The sequence below is a fragment of the Panthera tigris genome, chromosome B4 (genome assembly GCF_018350195.1).
Source record: "Panthera tigris isolate Pti1 chromosome B4, P.tigris_Pti1_mat1.1, whole genome shotgun sequence".
NCBI classification, from domain to species: domain Eukaryota; kingdom Metazoa; phylum Chordata; class Mammalia; order Carnivora; family Felidae; genus Panthera; species Panthera tigris.
Genome location: NC_056666.1, coordinates 56,614,814 through 56,634,272, shown reverse-complemented (window position 1 = coordinate 56,634,272; position 19,459 = coordinate 56,614,814). Strand labels below are relative to the sequence as shown.

The 19,459-nt window shown below is 34.6% G+C and overlaps 1 protein-coding gene across 16 annotated transcripts in view; it reads left to right on the top strand.

Moving 5' to 3' along the window:
* The window catches only part of SOX5 (SRY-box transcription factor 5), a 930,253-nt gene that overhangs the window by 596,327 nt on the left and 314,467 nt on the right, over positions 1 to 19,459 (top strand). Inside the window, exon 2 of one of the 16 annotated variants that reach the window (XM_042991956.1) lies at positions 12,710 to 12,796. The exons of the other annotated variants lie outside the window; for them this stretch is intronic. The gene's annotated coding sequence lies outside the window, so the exon portion shown is untranslated. The remainder of the gene's footprint in view (positions 1 to 12,709; positions 12,797 to 19,459) is intronic. 16 annotated transcript variants of the gene reach the window in all.

Genomic DNA, 19,459 nt, shown 5'->3' with positions numbered 1-19,459 from the left:
CTGGTTAAATTCTTCCTTTGAAGCCCTGGTACCATACTGTTTGACTGACACAAACTTTTTAATATGAAGGTAGTTTGCTTCTGTTCAGTATTGTCATAAACATGGTGTTTTTTCAAAGAAAGGAAAAGACAAAAAATATAAAGACAATGACAGAAATTTCTACCAAGTTGCTTTTGTATGTTGTATATTATCTGGGAGCTAGTATTAGAGAAGCTATTGAACTCTGTCTTTTTCTCCTTATTCTCTCCTTTGATAATTTCTTCCTTCCTAGCATTTTTCATCAAATTAGATGCATTAGCAACTCTTCTAAGTAGAGAGTCACTAGGTAGCTACTTTCTCCTAAGTTTAACTATTTCTAAAATTTTCAACTAATTCTTTCAGTGAAGTTCAGGACTTGACTGTAAGTCGATGTGATGTTGTCAAAAATGTTAACCTTTCCCCTATTCCTCACTTCTCAGTCCCTGTTATTTGTTTAATATATTTAATGAACATTCTGCACACTTAAATATTAAAACTTTGAAGGGTTTCTTTCAGATAAATTGCAAATTTGACATAAAAAGTCATGGAGAGCAGGTGTAATTTTTTGTCTTATGATATAGCAACATATCAAAAGTAACAGGAAAGGACCCTGGCAAACTTCTCTATCACCTCCTGACTCAGAACCAAGGGTAGGAGGTGGGGAACAGGCTCCTGTTACATCAACATCATAAACATCAGAAATGTAGAATGATAGAGACCCCTATTCTGGAACTGAAATAAGTAGAATATAGTGCTTGAATACTAGAGTATTGAGGATATCCTTATTATTCAGAAAGTCAATGTAATCTAGTATTTTCCTGGAAAAGCAGGAAACCTAAGAGAAAAAAAGGAAGAAACAATATATATACAGACAAAAAGAGGAAGACTGTAAAATAAGAAGTAAAAACAGTTGTCTCATCACACTAAATATAAATGGGTAAACTTACCTTTTAAAAGATTAGTATTTTTCTGAATTTGTTTAAATATAGTTTATTCTCCTTACAAAAGTGAGACATAAAACAAAATAACATTGAACTGTTAAAAATTAAAAGAAAGGTAAAAATATAGTAGACATACACACACAGAAATCAGAAGTAGTGTTATGAACAGACCAAATTGAATCAAAATCCTGGGATAGAGTCTTTTTATGTTGTTATATAGAGATAAAATGTCATGAATATTTAGACATTAAATAAACTACATAAGGAAAATGTTATTTTAAAATATTAAATTATAGAAAGAAAAAGATGGTAGAAATATGAGGTGTTGACAAAAATGTAATTATACTAAGAGATATTAAAGCATCCTTTTCTCTTTCACAGATGGATTAGATAGAATACAAATTCATGGATGCTTTGATAAATATAATTAATAAGTTTGATTTAATATCTATATGTAGATCACTTAAAAATGTTTAAAAAGTACACTACTAAATAATTCTAGTGTTAAAAATCAAAACTATAAGATACTTAAAATAACAGCATGAATATAAAAATTTGCTATGAAATGATGAAAGTTCTAGTAATAGGCAAATTTATAACTTTGAATGCCTTAATTATTTTTTGCAGATCTCAGCTTTTTTAACTTAACATTTTTACAGTAACATTAATAGTTTTAACTTTTTTTTAAATTACAGTTTCTTCCATTATTCATTTGGTTCTTTTGTTCTTTCACTCTTTTTATATTATTAAGGTATCATTGACACACAGTGTTATATTGGTTTGAAGTGTACAACACAGTGATGCAACAATTATATTACACTATGCAATGCTCATGACAATAAATGTAGTTACCATCTGTTACCATACAAAGTTATTGCAATGTTATTAACTGTATTCCCCATGCTGCACCTTTTATCCCTGTGACTTACTTATAACGGGAAGTTTGTACCTGTTAATCCCTTCACCTATTTTGCCCATACCCCTACCCCCAGTGCCTTTATTATTAAATTGAATAAGTGAGGAAAAAAGAACAAAACATCTAACTTTAGAGGCAGATAAGCATTATAATAATGCTATCAGTACAGGCACAGAACAGAACCTGAGAGATACAAGGAAAGAAATAAATGAAGTGGGAGAAAATTAGGCAAACTTTTCTCCAGATTAATAAATGAAAAAGAGCAAACACAAATACACAAAAGTATAATTGATAAAGGGTAATGTCATTAGTATTAGAGAGATAGTATAAATTGTTATAGTCTATTCTAGGATTTTCGAAATTGCGTCCTAAAGAACATGTACCATACAATGTCAAAAACAAAGATTCTATGGTCAAGTCAATTAGGGAAGTATTTCATAATATAATTCATAATCCCACTTTTTGATATTCGGATTTTACACAGTATATTAAGGTTCTGAGAAGTCAGCCCTGTTGTTCAGAGAACTAATTAGGTTTATCTTGCACAGTGTTTTCTACACTTAATCCTTCATAGAACCCTTCTTTAATACATAGCCTTTTGAATCTATCACTGGGAAGTAATATTCTATTGAACATACTGGCAAATGTGGCTATATAAAACTATTCATTAATAGAGTTGAGAATCTTGTTGAAATATATAGTTTATAGGACTGCAAATAAAATAGGAAAACTAAACACGCTATCTGTAAAAGACTTTTTTTTTTAAGTTGAAGAATAATCTTCAGAAATGCCACCTATAACCAGCCAGATATTTTCAACCTCTAAGAAACTTAGAATCGCCATGCTGTATAAAACTTTCTTCTAGAGCCAAAATAAAAACAAAAACAAAAACAAAAATAAAAAACTTTTCTAATTAGCATAATGATTCAACCAAACCAATCCCAAAAGAAAAGTAAGTACAGTCTCACTTTGCATATAAATACAGAAATTCTTAAAAAAAAAAAAATATATATATATATATATATATGAAAGTTTCAGTCCCTTACTAGGCTTTTAGTGGATCATGCTTAAAAAGAGTAATTTTGGTGAATTCAGGGAAAGAAACATATATTATCATTTTCTGTATTAGGGGTCAACAGAACTGGCTTGCCAAATATGACACGCTGCCTGTATTTGTAAAAATAAATAAATAAGTGAATGAACGAATGAATGAATGAAAGAAAGAAAAAGAAAAACAAGTTTTATTGAGCAGAGGCACGCCCATTGCTTTATTATTATCTATGGCTGCTTTTGTGGGTCAGTGGCAGAGTTGAGTGGTTGTAATGGAGGCCCTGTGGCCCTATAGCTGAAAATATTTACTATTTGATCTTTTGTAGAGAAGTTTCGCCAATCCCTTGTCTGTATTCTCACTGGCTCAAGAAGAAGTCTTATATGACAATGCTCTGAAAAATGTTTGATAAAATTAAACATCCATTGGTTGGTTATATAAAGTCGTTGTAAATAGTTAATACACTTTTACAATCTGTAATAACTACTTCAAACTTAATGATGAGGTTCTCTAGTTCCTTTCAAGTTAGGGATAAGTCAGGCTTGCTCACAACTTGCATTTAATATTACTTTATCAGGTTCTTCCCTTCCTCCTTCCCTTCCTTCCTCCCATCCTCCGTTTTATCCAGCCCTCCTTCCCTCTCTCCCTTCTATCTTTTTCTATCAAGAAAAAATAGTGGAACTTTTAACTCAAGAAAAAGAAAGAACAGTAGGGAATTTTCTCAGAATTATAAGAAATTTTAATCAAGAAGAAAACAGTGGGGTGATTTTCCCTGAATTATAGAACTTAAAATGATCTGAAGTCTTTAGGTATCCTAATGAAAACTTTTTCGGCAGACAGCTTTCTTAATGATACAGAACAAACCAATTTCTCTATATTCTTTATTTCTTTTTTTTTTTTTTAGAAAACTAATTTACAGTTTCTCTTGATAATGTCTCTTTCTGTGTTACTGTTTTTAAGTCAAAAGGTTGTAATTCATGATTATTGAACAGAAACGTCCTGATTTGTTTTCAGGTTACTCACTTCCATGGACAGGGTAAAAACTCCCTCTTACCCATTTGTTACAGGCCTAACATTAAGTAAGCTACATGTTTTCAATTTAAAATATATGAAGAGGGGTGCCTGGGTGGTTCAGTTGGTTAAGTGTCCAACTGTGGCTCAGGTTGTGATCTCATGGTTCGTGGGTTTGAGCCCCACGTCGTACTCTATTAGGCTGACAGCTCAGAGCTTGGATCCTGCATCGGATTTTGTGTCTCCCTCTCTCGCTCTCCCCTTTCCTTGCTCGCACTGTGTCACTCTCAGTCTCTCAAAAATAAATAAACATTAAAGCATTTAACAAATGTTAAAATATTTGTTAAAAACAAAAACAAACAAAAAACGTACCAAGAAAATCCACTATCCTATGGGCATGACCTTGAGCTGGGACCATGTTAGAATGGAAATTGATAGCTCACTATTAAACTCACTATTCCTAAAAAATGTCTGATTAAAGCAAGTAACGCCTAAGGTTGTTGAACTTCGAATGAGTATGCACCTAAGAAATTCCTATTGCTATTTTCCTCCTTTTGGTACTCCATGGTTTGAGATGGAAAAGTTTGGATGTAGGACTTGAGGGAGTTTACTTTAGGCACAGTCTGCCTTTTCAGAGCATTTTCTCATGATTTAAAGGACTAATCTTTTCCCTCAGGACTACTTCAATTTTGGTTCAGGTTTTGTCACCCTGGAGAGTATATTTTTACTCAGTTGGCTTTCTCAACTTCACCTTGTGCCTCCTTGGTTTCAACTTGGGTTCTAGATCACCTTGGGATTATCATTTCACTTGGTCTCCCTTCCTGTAATGTTAGCCTTTGGTTAAATTTTCTTCCAAGTTGCTACTGGTAATATTGCCAATTTCTACATGAGATCTTTAATTACAGGAGGAACCCTATTGTGTTTTTACCAAGTGTTCTCTTGCTGTTACCTTTTATTTTATGGGAATTTTAGAAAGACAGTGGTGTTATTGGGTCCTCCCAAACATCACAGAGATCTCTAAAAGCAATAAGGTTGTAGTCTTCTCTATTACACTGCTTCACTGGACTTGATTACCTTGCTGCCTCCTAGACTACCTTGGACAAAATGCAGCACTGCGATTGATTTCCTCTTTGAGTAGCTGTGGTGTCAATTGATTAAACTTAAATAAATTCATATTAAAATACCATTTTCATGAGTTTGGTTTTTTTTTACCTAAGAATTTGGACGAGGACATATTTTCAATCTTACTAGAAATGCATTGTCTTTAGATTTCTAGGCCAGATAAAAATTATTCTCATCTGTCCAATATCTTTCTCGTACAATTTAGCTTTATGCATTTTCTCGTGTGTGTGTGCATGTATGTTTCATTTTGTTTTGAGAGAGAGAGAGAGAGGGAGCACATGCCTATGCTCCTGGAAAGCAGGGGAGGGGCAGAGGGAGAGAGAGAGAATCTTAAGCAGGCTTCATGCCCAGCACAGAGGCCCAGACAGGGCTGCATTCCACAATCATAAGATCATGACCTGAGCCGAAATCAAGAGTCAGCTGCTTAACTAACTGAGCCACCCAGGCGCCTCTTATACATCTTCTATGCTTATTTCTCATTACTTGATTTATTACATAACAGTATATAGTTTTGTAAATCATCATCTTTTAGGCACCTAATAGTCAACATTTTTTTTACTCAAAAAATCCACTGTAGAGTCACATAGTTAACCATACTTTCACGAAAAAGCCTATATAGCTCAGTGGTAAAGTCCATCTGGTGAAAGTCTTTTTTTTTTTTCCTCATTACATTTGGTTTTATTGCACCTTTGTTCAAAATGTCAAAGTGCCTGTGAACCCCTTCTTCGATGTGCCCTCTTCTCTACCTTTAGTTGTGGAATTTGTTCTGCCAGTCTTCAGGCCAATTTCTGGGGTACTTAGGATGATTTGATAGTTATCTAGTTGTATTCATGGAACAATGGGAGCCTAAGGTCCTATTCTGCTGCCATCTTCCTCAATCCCAAAAGTCTTTCATAATCAAATTATTGGAAATTTCTTTATTAAATAATAAGTTAGATATTGGTAGCACAATGACCAGTTAACCACATACAACTGTTCAAACTTGGTTCATGGATCTCTTAAAAAAATTCATCCACATGCCCTTTATACACCCCTTTCCACAGTGGTAGTAATCCTTTACCAGTAGGCTCCTATATGTCATTTGTAGTAAAGAAAAGAAAATGATATAATCTAATGCAAAATAATAGACTATTTGATATAAGAACAAATATAGCATGGTAATTAGAGTATATGCAAAGAATTTGCAATTGAGGTGTTGATGAGAATGATTTGCTTGGCTGGCAGACATACAAACTGGTACTTTATAATAAAGGTTCATTAACATGTAAATAAGTGGTTTATTTTTGGTGTCAGCAGTGACATTGCAGTTAATTCTTGGCCCTGGAATCAAATGCTTAGAGATATTGATTTAATAAGAAACACGAATATCAAGCTTGAGTTACAGTGGAAAAAAAATTTCTGCTTATTCGCTAAAAATAATGTAAGTTAACAAATCTTTTTTTCATTTGCTAAGGCTGTCTCATGTGAGGAAAGTAAGATATTAAGCTAAACTTTGCTAATATTTTACAGGTTTAGAGAGTTTGAGAGCAAAGGTCATTTTGTCTGTCTATGCATTTGGTGAAAACGTTTTATTCTACTGGGTTAGCTTTAATTGATCACTGAATATGAAGACAGTTTACCAGGAGTATTTATAATTTCTTTGATTTCCAAGGTACATCTGGCTAATATAGCTGGTTAGGTTGGTGCCTCCTTTTTTTTCCTTAAACTTTTGTAGTGTTTATTTTTGGGGGAGAGAGAGAGAGAGAGAGAGAGAGAGAGAGAGAACGAGTGGGGGAGGGGCATACAGAAAGGGAGACATGGAATCCGAAGCAGGCTCCAGGCTCTGAGCTGTCAGCACAGAGCCCAACATGGGGCTTGAACCCACGGAACCACGAGATTACGACCTGAGCCAAAATCAGACGCTTAACCGACTGAGCCTCCCAGGTGCCCCTGTGCCTCCTTTTCTTGCACAATCCCATAGGCAGATTCAGAATTCTTTTTGAAGACAGCTGCCTTCCCAATCGTTCTAAAATAAAGCATGTATTAATAACTTTGTGATAGAGCTACTAATCTATATGGTGGACTAGTTACCAAATAGTCCAGCTAAATACTAATATGATCATAAAAGTATATACTAAGTACCTGTGATTTCATAGTCCAACAAAGTCATGAAAAAAAAAAAGAAAAAACTTTAAATGTTAATTAATTAACCAGTGTTTTTATAGTTCTGCCATTCTGTACACAGAATAAATATACAGTTTTTAAATTTTATTTATTGTTTTACATTTTTATTGAGATATAATATTGTGAGTTTAAGGAGTACAGTGTGTTAATTTGATGCGTTTATATATTGTAATATGATTACCACCATACTGTTAACTAAAAACTCTGTTATGGCACATAATTATCATGTCTTTTTTTTAGTGGTGGGAACAATTAAGATCTAGTTTCTTAGAACTTTGAAGTTTATAATACAGGTTGTCTATACAGTTTTCAGTATTTTGTAATGTTTTGTCTCATATCAAACCATAAAAGAAACATATTTTTAGGTCTCTTAATGACAAAAAAGCCACATAACTTCTGGAAGAACAGCAGTGTGGTTGTGCATATGTTTGTGTCTATATTATTGACTGTTTATGAAAAAAGCTCATAAAATCATCAGTCAGCAAGTTGAAGTCATACAAGTACATAAATGTAACATGTATAAAACATTCAGTGAGAATAAGTGTAATATAAAGCTTATGCAAAATGAAACTTTGCAAAGATGTTACACTTTGATGTTCTTCTGATAATCAGAAAAAAGAAAAGTGGGAGAAAACTTATTGTGATGGACAGGGCCAGATTAGCCATCAGGCACTATAAGCACAGTGCCTAGAGCCCATAGGACTTTTAGGGGCCCAGGAAAATGTTTTGACTTCTTTTAAAATCAGAAAGACAAGTAAACTTTTAGGTGGAAGAAAATTTTTTAATATTTTATACTAATATATTTTTCCAGTGTAGTCCTATAATTAAAATAATACTCTTCCTTCTCTCCCTCTCCCTCTCCCTTTCCGTCTCCCTCTCCCTCTCCTTCATCATCATTATTTGTTTGTGGAGGAAGGTGTTTACGAAAGCAAAATTTCTTAAGGCCCAGGGAAGTTTATGATGTGGCTCAGGCAGTGGGTAAAACACAGAAAACAGTTTTGAAAAAGTTTTACAAAGATGCCTTTTATACAGAGCACCTACCACTTCCGTTCTTGCTCCTCTCCAATTCTACCTAGTTTTTTTACATTCCATGTTTTATCATTCTGGGTCTGATTTTGGAATGTCATTCTTATTTGCAGGTTGCTTTGTTATAATCCTTTAGTAGCTTGAATTGTGATATTGACCAACTGATCCCAATATTTATCTACTGCCTAATTGAAAGATCAAGTTATTTTTCACTCTCAGTAACAAAATGCAGCAGCTATACATATAGGTGGAAAGTATGAGAGAAAAAAACAAGTTAATAAAAGTGAAACACATAAAAAGATGTTAATTTCATAATATTTTTCTTTCCATACTTTTAAAATTTCTTTTTCATTTGCTGGGTAGTTTATTCAGACATAATAAAACAAAAGCTGACATCAAAAAGAAGACTTTTAATTATTTGTAATTGAGGTGCTTTTAGATTGATATATGAGATAGACACAGACATTTAGTTTCGTTAAATATTGTTCATATTTTTTGATGAAAATGTATGCCTTCGTGTTTTTATCATTTAAAAAAGTCACTGTAGTCTCTTCATCTAATTTTGAATAGTTAAGTATTTTTGTTACATTTAAATAGCTATCAGATTTCCATGGTGGATAAGGGGATTTTTATATGATCCCTGTAATTATAAAGAGATTTCCTTAGTGAGTGAAGTGCCTCATTTATGCACCTCTACCAAAAGGGAAAAAAAGAAAAAAGAAAAAAAAAGTATATCATAATAAATTTTACATGAGTGGCAATAGTGAAAAAATTGAAAGATCAGTAAAACCAGAAGCCATAGCTAAGAAATAACAAACACAGCAAAACCACTGGGAATGGCACAAATCCAATTTAGAATGAAATTTAGCACCAAGTTCTGTTTTCATGTCCTGTCTACATAGCTAAAGGGAGAAGATAGGTTGAATAGTTTTTGGGATTGTGTAAGAACCTCCGACCTTATAGCTCAGCTATAAAGAGGCTCAGCAGCAGTGTTGGGTTAAATAGGGGGAATCTACGTTGATTTTCTGCTGTATAGAAGTACTCTAAAATATTGCAGTTTTTAATTTTAAAAGTTATATGTAAAGTTTTAAATATATACATGAATTTAGGATTATCTTTACATTTTCATCACTCCTTACAATTTGCATTTTTTCATGCTTTCTTGCCTATAAGTAGAATGGGTACAGTTAGTTTGTATGTGTTGGAGAAATGAGTTAAGCATTGGAAAACCCTCTATGTTTATACAGAGAGTAAAAAAAAAAATTTTTTTTTCTAAACTTTGCTTTAGGGAAAAAGTTTGAAAGTCAGGTATAATCCTCACTATACTCATGCTTTTGCCCCATTCCCCCATTTCCGCAATATTCTAGTTGAAATATAGATGGTTTCTCAATAGTGTGCTGAATCTTTGAGAGACAGTTCAACTTTCCCTTTACTTATGGCATAGAATTCTATATTGTCTTTTCTTCTTCCTTTTATTTTCAACTACTTTTTCCCCCTTAATATTTGTTTCATTCCAAGCACCTTCTATATTTAACCCTTACGTCAGTACTCGCTTTCTAATACTGTCTGCATCCAAGGTCCATTATGAGTACCTGTTGATAGGACAAAATTATCATAAAAAAGGAAGCCACGTTTCACCTAAATCTTAAATGCCTCATTTTTTGGTGTAATGACAGGGAAGAGAAGTCATTTTGGTTAAACCAAGATTTGTGGAATATCTCCTATGTGTAAAATATTTTAATGCAAACATGAAAAGGGCACATTTTTTATCTTCTGGGAACTTACAGTCTGGTGGAGAAAATAGATGCACATATAAATCCTATTTAAGGCTTTGATAATATTGTGAGTGTTACAGATGGAGGGTTTATGGTATGTTATGGGAGTTTATAGAGGAATAGCATCATTTTCTAACTAAGGGAGAAGAGCAAATTTCTAAGCAAATTGTTTTAGAACAGTGCCACTCAAAATGTGGTCTATGTCCCTCCCTTCATTAAGAAACTCTTGCTATGAAAAGAATACTAGCTAAAGTAAACAGGGTGCCTAGTGATAAAATCAATTTCCATTCTGGGGCAGCTTCTTGTCTTGTTGCAGACTGATGCTTTCAGGACCACTGCTCAAGAGGACTGCGGCGTGCATCCTACATGTATATGCAAATTATAATAAATCAGAAATGAGTAGGGTCAGTTTCAAAAGTGGGACAGTAGAGTGGTTCTTGGAGAAGTTTCAAAGAGAGAGTAGAAGTGAAGGAAAGCTTCCTTAAAGATATGTAAGCTGAGTCTTGAAGGATAGGTATGACTTGAACATGCAAGATGAGGTAGAAGGAAATTGAAGGGAAGGAGATAGTCTAAATAGACTGAAGGAAAAGAGCTCAATTAGGAACAGTTCTTCTAGGTATGATTGCAAAAGTTATGTTGTGTACACAGGGTACTACTATTGGTGTGTGTGTGTGTGTGTGTGTGTGTGTGTGTGTGTGAAACCCCAAGTGTATGGTGTATGGTGTATGTGTGTGAAACTACTATTCAGTATGTATGTGAAACCCCAAGCAACTTAGTTTATTCAATTAGAGTGTGCTTTCAAGAAGTCTGGTAAAAGGGAACTAACATTTATCAAACTGTAAATATGGACTAGGAATTATGCTAAGCATTTGCATTCATCATGTCATATAATCTTTATAATCTTCCACAAAGAAAATATCATTAGGTCCATTTTACTGATATGGATACCAAAGTGGAGAGAATAAAATAAAGTCACACAGCCAGTAAGAATGGGACTGACTCAAAAGACTATGTTGTAATATAAACAAGTTGAAAAGGCAGATTAAGGCCAGATTGTAAAATGTCTTGAATGCTATCAGAAGCTTGGAGTTTATAATCTCTAATTGTTGGGGAACCATGAAAGTTGTGGATACACAAATGGTCTTATAAAAACCCTATATTGTGAACTAAATATTAATTCATCATTTAGTTTAAACTCTAAATAAGTTAAGTCTAATTCTGGTTTGTGTCTAGACCAGATCCATGGAACCAAAATTGAACCAAGGTTTAATCTCAGATGGAGTGGGAATAAGGGGTGATGGGTGTCCTATTTTAGAAAAGCCTTCAAATATTTTGGCTGATAATTAACTTGTTGGTAGTTTAGAGAAACATATAAAGTGCCAGGTAAGTTCTGTGAAACAAGACCAAACATTTTTTTTTGTCTGTTCTATGTCGGAAAACAAAAACCAAAACCAAACCTGTTACGTGTAACCCAGTATTGGATTATCAGAGATATGCACAAGCAAAAGTGAGTAGGTTTTATGAACAGTATGAAAAACGACCAGGAGTATCTATGTTTATTTTTCTTGCTCAAATATGAAAAAAAGTAATTTCCACTTGCTTCAATGGATTTCTAATATATTTACTTCCCAGCCTTAACATTGTTTACTCTGCCAGACCAGTCAGAGTGTAGCAAAATCAAATGAATAATTAAGCATTTTAGAGAGATCAACAAAAAGAAATATTGTCTTGTTCATAGAAATACTAGAGTCATGAGATAGAACAGTTTCTGAAAGCAGAAAAGGCAAAATATGAAAGCTGATTAAGCCAGCTAATACTGAGAACAGTTAAAGCTGTAACACATTTGTTGAAAATTTATTTGTTAAAATATATATATTGTTACACATATGTATATATGTAAAATACACATATATTAGCAATGAAAGCCATAATTTTTATATTAACTGTATGTTTGTATGTAGAATTTTATTTTTACTGTTTCCTTTGTTATTTACACCCAGCTAGAGCTTAATTTACAGATCTGCTTTTCACAGTAAGAGGTATTACTGTCCATTTAGTGGTGGCATAGTGCCTGGAAAAACCTATTTCTTTCCATAGGGACAGACTTAGGCCATTTAATCTATCTCATTGGTGGCAAATAATGCCAATTCTTAGTTTATCTTACTATAAATGCAGATATATTTTGGGGGGTGTGGGGACTATGTAAAAGAAAGATAAAATGATAAGGGTTTTAGGGATGAATAAAGATTGTAGATGAGACAAGTACCTGCTGTATTTTCATATATTTATCACTCACAGACCTATGGAAATTTTTTTAATGTTTATTTATTTATTTCGAGAGAGAAGGAGAGAGAGAGAGAGAGAGAGAGAGAAACTTGCACATGCATGGAAGAGGGGCAGAGAAAGAGAGAGGGAAAGAGAGAGAATCCGAAGCAGGCTCTGCACTATCAGCACAGAGCTCCAGGCTGAGCTTGAACTTAGGAACTATGATATCATTACCTGAGCCAAAATCAAGAGTTGGATGCTAAACCAACTGAGCCACCTATGTGTCCCAGACCTGTAGAATCTATCTGGCATTAGATCTGAGAGCTCTTTTTGTCCACATCTCTCATTTTGAGATAGGAAAATTAAGAGGTTAGGAGATTTGCTTATGATCAAAATTAATGATTTTTACTTTAATCCTCTATAGCCACGAGAATGTTGGTGCCACTGTAAGGAGAGAAAACAGAAGTGACCTGGTTTGGGTGACAGAATTCGTCTTTGTGTTGGGTTTGAGGTAATGAGAAATCTAGGTAGAATACCAACTGTTGGAAATAGTGATTGAAACTTCTCTGTCAAGAGATGGGAATGTGAACCTTACCTGCATAGACACAAGATTTGAAGTTGTGAATTTAAGGGGTGCTTGGGTGGCTCACTTGGCTGAGTATCTGACTTTTGATTTTGTCTCAGGTCATGATCTCACAGTTTGTGAGTTCCAGCCCCACATTGGGCTCTGAGCTAACTACGTGGAGCCTACTTGGTATTTGCTCCCCCCCCACCCCTCCCCTACTTGTTCTCTATCTCTTTCTCAAGATAAATAGAAATAAAACCTAAAAAGAAATTGTGAATTTAAGAAGAGTCATTTATTCCATAAAAATTTGTTGAGAATTTATAACTCCCCAAGTAAACCTAAGCCAAATTTATTTTGTTTTTTTTTTTTAAGTTTATTTACTTATTTATTTAGAGACAGATAGAGCAGGCAAATGGGGAAGGAGCAGACTGAGAGAGGGAGGGAGGGAGAGAGAGAGAGAGATAGAGAGAGAGAGAGAGAGAGAGATAAAGAGAGAGAGAAACTCCCGAGCAGGCTCTGCACCACCAGTGCAAAGCCCAATGCTGGGCTCAAACTCACAAACTGCGAGATCATGACCTGAGTTGAAGTCGGAAGCTTAACTGACTGAGCCACCCAGGTGCCCTTAAGCTGGATTTTAAAGCTTTCAGTTATCTTGAAAGAAGCAGGGAAGTAAGAAATTAAGGAGTTCATGGCCTAGGGAAAGCAAGGAGTTAAATTATGGTTGTATCACTAAGTGGCATGGAGAGTGATAGTAAAGAAGTTTGTGTATCATCCAAAGGAGTTATATGTGTTTTTCTTGAAAGTTGGTGCAGGCCACTGAGAGATCTTCAACACACAGCGTCAAGATCATTTTCCTAAGATGGAGAGTTTAGAAAGAGAAGTAGGAACTTATGGTTGTTGAATGTTTTAGAGGATTTAAGGTCAAAACAGGCAATGGCTGGGATAAGAATGAACAGTAGATGTTAGGCCATCAGAAAGCTAGGAAAAGAAATCTTCAGTAGTCTCAAATGTTTTGAAGAAGCCATGAAAGATACTGGATTTCACTATTAGAATAATATTTGTATTCTCTCTAGGACCTGGGATACTGCTTGTTAAAAAGTAATCACATGGTTAACGAATTTCATGTGCATGCTTCGCTGGTGTGTGTGTGTGTGTGTGTGTGTGTGTGTGTGTGTATGTGTGTGTGTGTGTTGGGGGGTGGGGTGGGGTTAAAATGTTAATTTATAAGTTTGACAAAACAGCTTAATTTTCATTTGGAAATATAAGTCAAGGAAATTGAAATATAGGATGGAGCTAATTAAAAACAGTATAGAAGACGGAGTATGTTAATAAAGTACCCTATGAAACCAAACTGGTGTATTAGAAATGTCCTATGAGACAGAGTTAACAAATATGGAGACAAAACGTGTTTGCCAGAAAATCAGATCAATGTTAATAAAATTAGAACAGTTAGGTGTTTTCAGTCTAATGAGAGACTGTATAGCAAAATGGCTAAAAGCACATTTGAAAGATTCAGAGACATGGGTTCAAAATACTTACTGAACTTGAACAGCTTACACTGAATTTAATGGCTTAAGCCCCCATTTCTGCGTGTATAAAAACAGTAACAATAATACCTACTTCATAGGTCTGTTAGGAGGGATCATAGCCTAGTAAAAACCCGATACAGAGATTGGCACATTTCTAAATTTAATACTTGATGCTTTTATGAGTTTGCTAAGAATATGCCCTCAGGTGCTGAATGAAATCGGAGGTTAATTATAATCAATAAAGAACATTGTAATACACATATATTAAAGGGAAGACTTATCCTCACACATATTACAATCAGGGTGGTATAAACGATGGCCATATAAAAATTCACAGTGACTCAAATTGTCAAGTTTCGGAGTTGACACCCAAGTGAACGTGTTGAAAGCCTCATCATCTAGGTCATTTCAAACTAGATTCTACCACACTCAAAAAATCCTGTGGTCAAATTCTTATCCTTTCCACTAGTTGCATAGTTCTGTGCACAGACCTGCTATTGACTTCCCTGTTACCATACACAAAGCTGCTATTCACAGGAAAATCGGTGGCTCTGTGGAATTGGATAAGAATTTGGCCTACAATGAGTGATTTGAATGAATGAATTTGGAATTGGCAAGAAAATACAAACATATGCCACATTTACTTGGTACATTCATGCCTCAAGAGAACTCAGGTAGCACATAAATTCTGCGTCAAGAGCCAGAGATTTTCAGCAAGAACCAGTTACAAAAGTTAGCCTAAATCTGCCCCAAGTATTTTTGTCATATTCAAAGAACAAGGCAAAAATGTCATATTTAATTACTGCTCATTGGAATGCAAAAGGCTAAGAAGTACCTTCTGGTAAAGTCATATATAGTGCCTACTATTTATAATGCTGCTCTCAGAAGACAGGATTAATAGTCATGGTATAGGCTAATTTAACATATGAGGATTTATTAACTTTTTTTTGATATACTGTTTTTTAGACCAGTCTTAATTGACTGAATTGATACCTAACTGCTTGCAAATTAAATGCTGTTTTTTGCTTTTTATAGGCAAAATACAACCAAGGTGTGTATGGTGGCCTGCTTGTGTGCTGGCATTAAGTTGGAGGCAGTCTGAACCTTCTATTTTCAGTAGTAGACAGATTTCTTCTCTTGATTATTGCTCATGCAATTTTCAGTACCAGAGACATTGGACCTTTAAAAAGGAAGAGATGTTACATTTTTGACAGCTTTTCTCTTCCACTGACTAAAACAATAAAAATAAACATGAAGCTGTCGGAATGGCCTCTGCATATAATGTCATTTGCATGTGATTTCCTTTGCTTCTCTAGATAATTGAATTTATTCAGGCAATTTATTTTTTAAATGTGTAGTCTTTGTGAATGGAAACATCTTAACTAAAAAAAAAACTTATTTCCTCTTAATGAAATATATACATGTATGTGTATATTTCTCTTAGAACCAAGGGAATAGAAGAAAAATAATGAAAACACCAAAAATGTACTATAAAAAATTAATTGAAGAGATGAAATGTGATTCTCATAACCAAACATTCTGTCTTTGTGTTCACCCTTTGTCTGTGTTCAAGGTCTCTAGTTGCTCAATAGGAGTTTTTAAGTTATTATTTCCCTTTTTGATGTTGCTAAGTATAATGAATGGATAGCAAAGGACTTTTGTAAGAAATCTCTGCATCTGTATCATCTCAGAGCTGGTGAGCATAGGGGATACCTGTTGGGTTCCCATCCTGAGATTCAGTCTTAGTGTATATATTTCAGGCTTAAAGAGAATGGCTATTTAAATGGAGCTCCATTAATCAAACAATGTAGCTTTATAACACAAATAAAGCTTCTATTATCTTTCTGTGGGATATATAAAGAATATATACCTTGGGGCACCTAGGTAGCTCAGTCGGTTAAGCATATGACTTCAACTCAGGATATGACATCACGGTTCGTGGGTGCTAGCACGAGTCCCCATCGGGCTCTGTGCTGACAGCTCAGAGCCTGGAGCCTGCTTCAGATTCTGTGTCTCCCTTTGTCTCACTCCCCCTCCCCTCCTTGCAATCTGTCTCTGTCTCTCAAAAATAAATAAATGTTAAAAAAAATTTAAAAAATGAATATATGCCTTTATTTTGGACCAGCATTTTTGTGGGTTATGGAGCACCAAGCCAGTATCATTTTGAGATATCAGCAATACCCAAGGATATTCAGAAGTTGGGAATTCAAATTAAATTGTGGAAGAGAGTACATCTTTCCAAAATCCAAATACTACATCTCCTCTCTCTTCTCCATAGGATTTAGTTTAACCTAAATACAATTTCATTTTTTTTTAACGTTTATTTATTTTTGAGACAAAATAGAGACAGAGCATGAACGGGGGAGGGTCAGAGAGAGAGGGAGACACAGAATCCGAAACAGGCTCCAGGCTCTGCGTGGTCAGTACAGAGCCCGACGCGGGGCTCGAACTCACGGACAGCGAGATCATGACCTGAGCCGAAGTCGGCTGCCCAACCGACTGAGCCACCCAGGCGCCCCTACAATTTCATTTTTTATACATATACCCCAACAGCTTCCCTAGATAGTAGTTTATAAATGGGGAAAAAGCACCATCACCTCTTACATTTACATCTGTGATCACAACTTAATAAAGCGCTCAGAGCATAGGTTTTTGCAGAATGTTTTGATGGTGATAATTTTCATTGTAGTTTTTCCCCCATTCTGACTCTAACATCAATATGGTAAGAGTTTTAGGATTAAACACACAGCACCAAGAATTCAGTATTTAAAAGCCTATTCGTTACAGATAAGGGAAAGATGCGTCAGTTTCTAATAATCTCCTTTATTTTTACAGTGTTATCTTTTTGTCCTTTTGCCTTATTCCCTAGAATACCCCCAATATTTTATTCTAGCATTTTTTTTCTAGAGTCTTCTCTTTTTCCAGTTTCTCTGTTTTGCATATTCTCTCGTTGTTATTTCCATGTATGCATTTTTCTTTACAAAACATCTTTCATCCTTGAAAATCTAATTATAAATAACCATAAAGTTTCAGAAATGTACACGGTAAACCCGAGTCACTGGAAGAGAAGATGATACCCATTTATAACTGTCATTTTTAGACATATGTGAAGAGGGCTTGGCCATTTGTTCTTCTCCCTCAGAAGACACTTTCTAAGAGCTAATTTACTAAAATGGATTTAACCATTCACTGGAAATAAATGGTTCATAAGTCATTATTTTACAACCTTTATGTCTTTATCTGCTTCTTATATTTTGAGGCTCATCTACATTTGAATGTTCTACATACAAATTTAAAGATCTCGAACGATAAACTTATCGTTTGAATCCTATTATTTACAGTGCTGTGGCCAGAAGTAGGCTAACACTCATGTTATGGACTAATTTAATTATGTAGATCTATTTATTTTTTTTGTAGATATATCGACTCTATTTAATAATCATCCCTGTTGGTTATTTTAATAATCATCCCTGTTTGGCCATTCTGTTTCTGTCTATATCATAATCATTATTTCAACCTCCCAAGCAAGAAATATGTTTATCTTTGACTGTCTCCTCCTTAATTTTCAAGTTACCTAATCCTATCATTACTTGCTTCAAATCGTTTCTAGGATTTGATGGTTCCTTTCAAGTCTCGTGGCTACAAACTAGTGGAAAGCTTTTTATCATCACATATGTGAGATGGTAATGGTTTCCTATTCAGTGGAGATCTTTACTTTCTCTTCTTCCCAATTCATTCTCCACACCACTGCTAATCTTCCTTAGACCTACTTCAAGAGAATCATCCAGTAGAGAATCTAGAATAGTTCCCTTTTGCTTGTCAGGTCAAATGTAAACAATTCTTTTTTTAAAATTTATTTTTAATTTTTTTTTAATGTTTATTCATTTTTGAGAGAGAGAGACAGAGACAGAGTGCAAGCAGGGGAGGAGCAGAGAGAGAGGGAGACACAGAATCCAAAGCAGGCTCCAGGCTCCAGGCTCCAAGCTGTGAGCACGGAGCCTGATGTGGGGCTCGAACTCACAAACCATGGATCATGACCTGAGCCTAAGTCAGACGCTTAACCGACTGAGCCACCCAGGCTCCCCCAAATGTAAACAATTCTATTTGACTTTCATAACCCTTCAGAAAATGGTGATGCCTTCTGGATGATGCCTCGGGGAGTGCTGTATCTTACTTCTCTACCTATTTTTGTAGGCTCAAACCAAAAGACTATCTTATCCATAAAGATTGGATAAGTTGAGTAATTAACTCAATCTGTGTGTATAAACACAAATAATAGGGTCTGGAGTACATGATGAATAGTCAGACATATTTTCTGCCTTTGGGGTATAGAGAGAAAATTAAATAAGTGATCCCAAAGCAGTGTACTAATGCTGTGATAAAGAAGTTTCCACCTTCCTTTGCTTTCCAGTGTTCTCTCTTTTTTAATCTTCTTCTGCATGTATAATTTGCTTCTATACCATTTAGTTATAATTACTGATTTTTGTGTGTGTGTATTTAAATGCCTCTCAAATTTAATTTTAAAGTCTTTGAGAAGAGAGAACAAGCTTTATTTTTTGATATCTGTGGCATCTCTTACCACACCTGAATCAGTTGAAGAAGGCAGTCTTACATAATGATGACCAGCATTGATCCTAAAATTATATAATCTTGGCCTTAATTCTTCAATTTACTATTCCCTACTATTACTTTGGGTGAATTACCCATCAGAGCTTAATTTCCTCATCTGTTAAATAGGAATAACAGTCTGCATGGGATTTCTCTGAGAATCGTAAAATTATGTCCATAAAACTTTCAGAACAGTGTCTTAAAGAACTCCAGGAGTAGTAGCTATAATTTCACTGAAAACATTAGTGAATTTTAAAAGGTTTTGTATATTTGGTCAGGAAAATGCCTAATAGTTTAGAAATGTTTTTACAAGTTTTCACAAGTATCAGACTAAAATGACTAAAATTATATATAGCATTACTCCTATAAATTGTGTGAAAACAATCTTTGCAGAGAACCCAGTATTTTACATAAGGAATGCCAGTATCTCAGGGATTGTCTGTGCTACAACACAGCCTTTATATGAGCACTA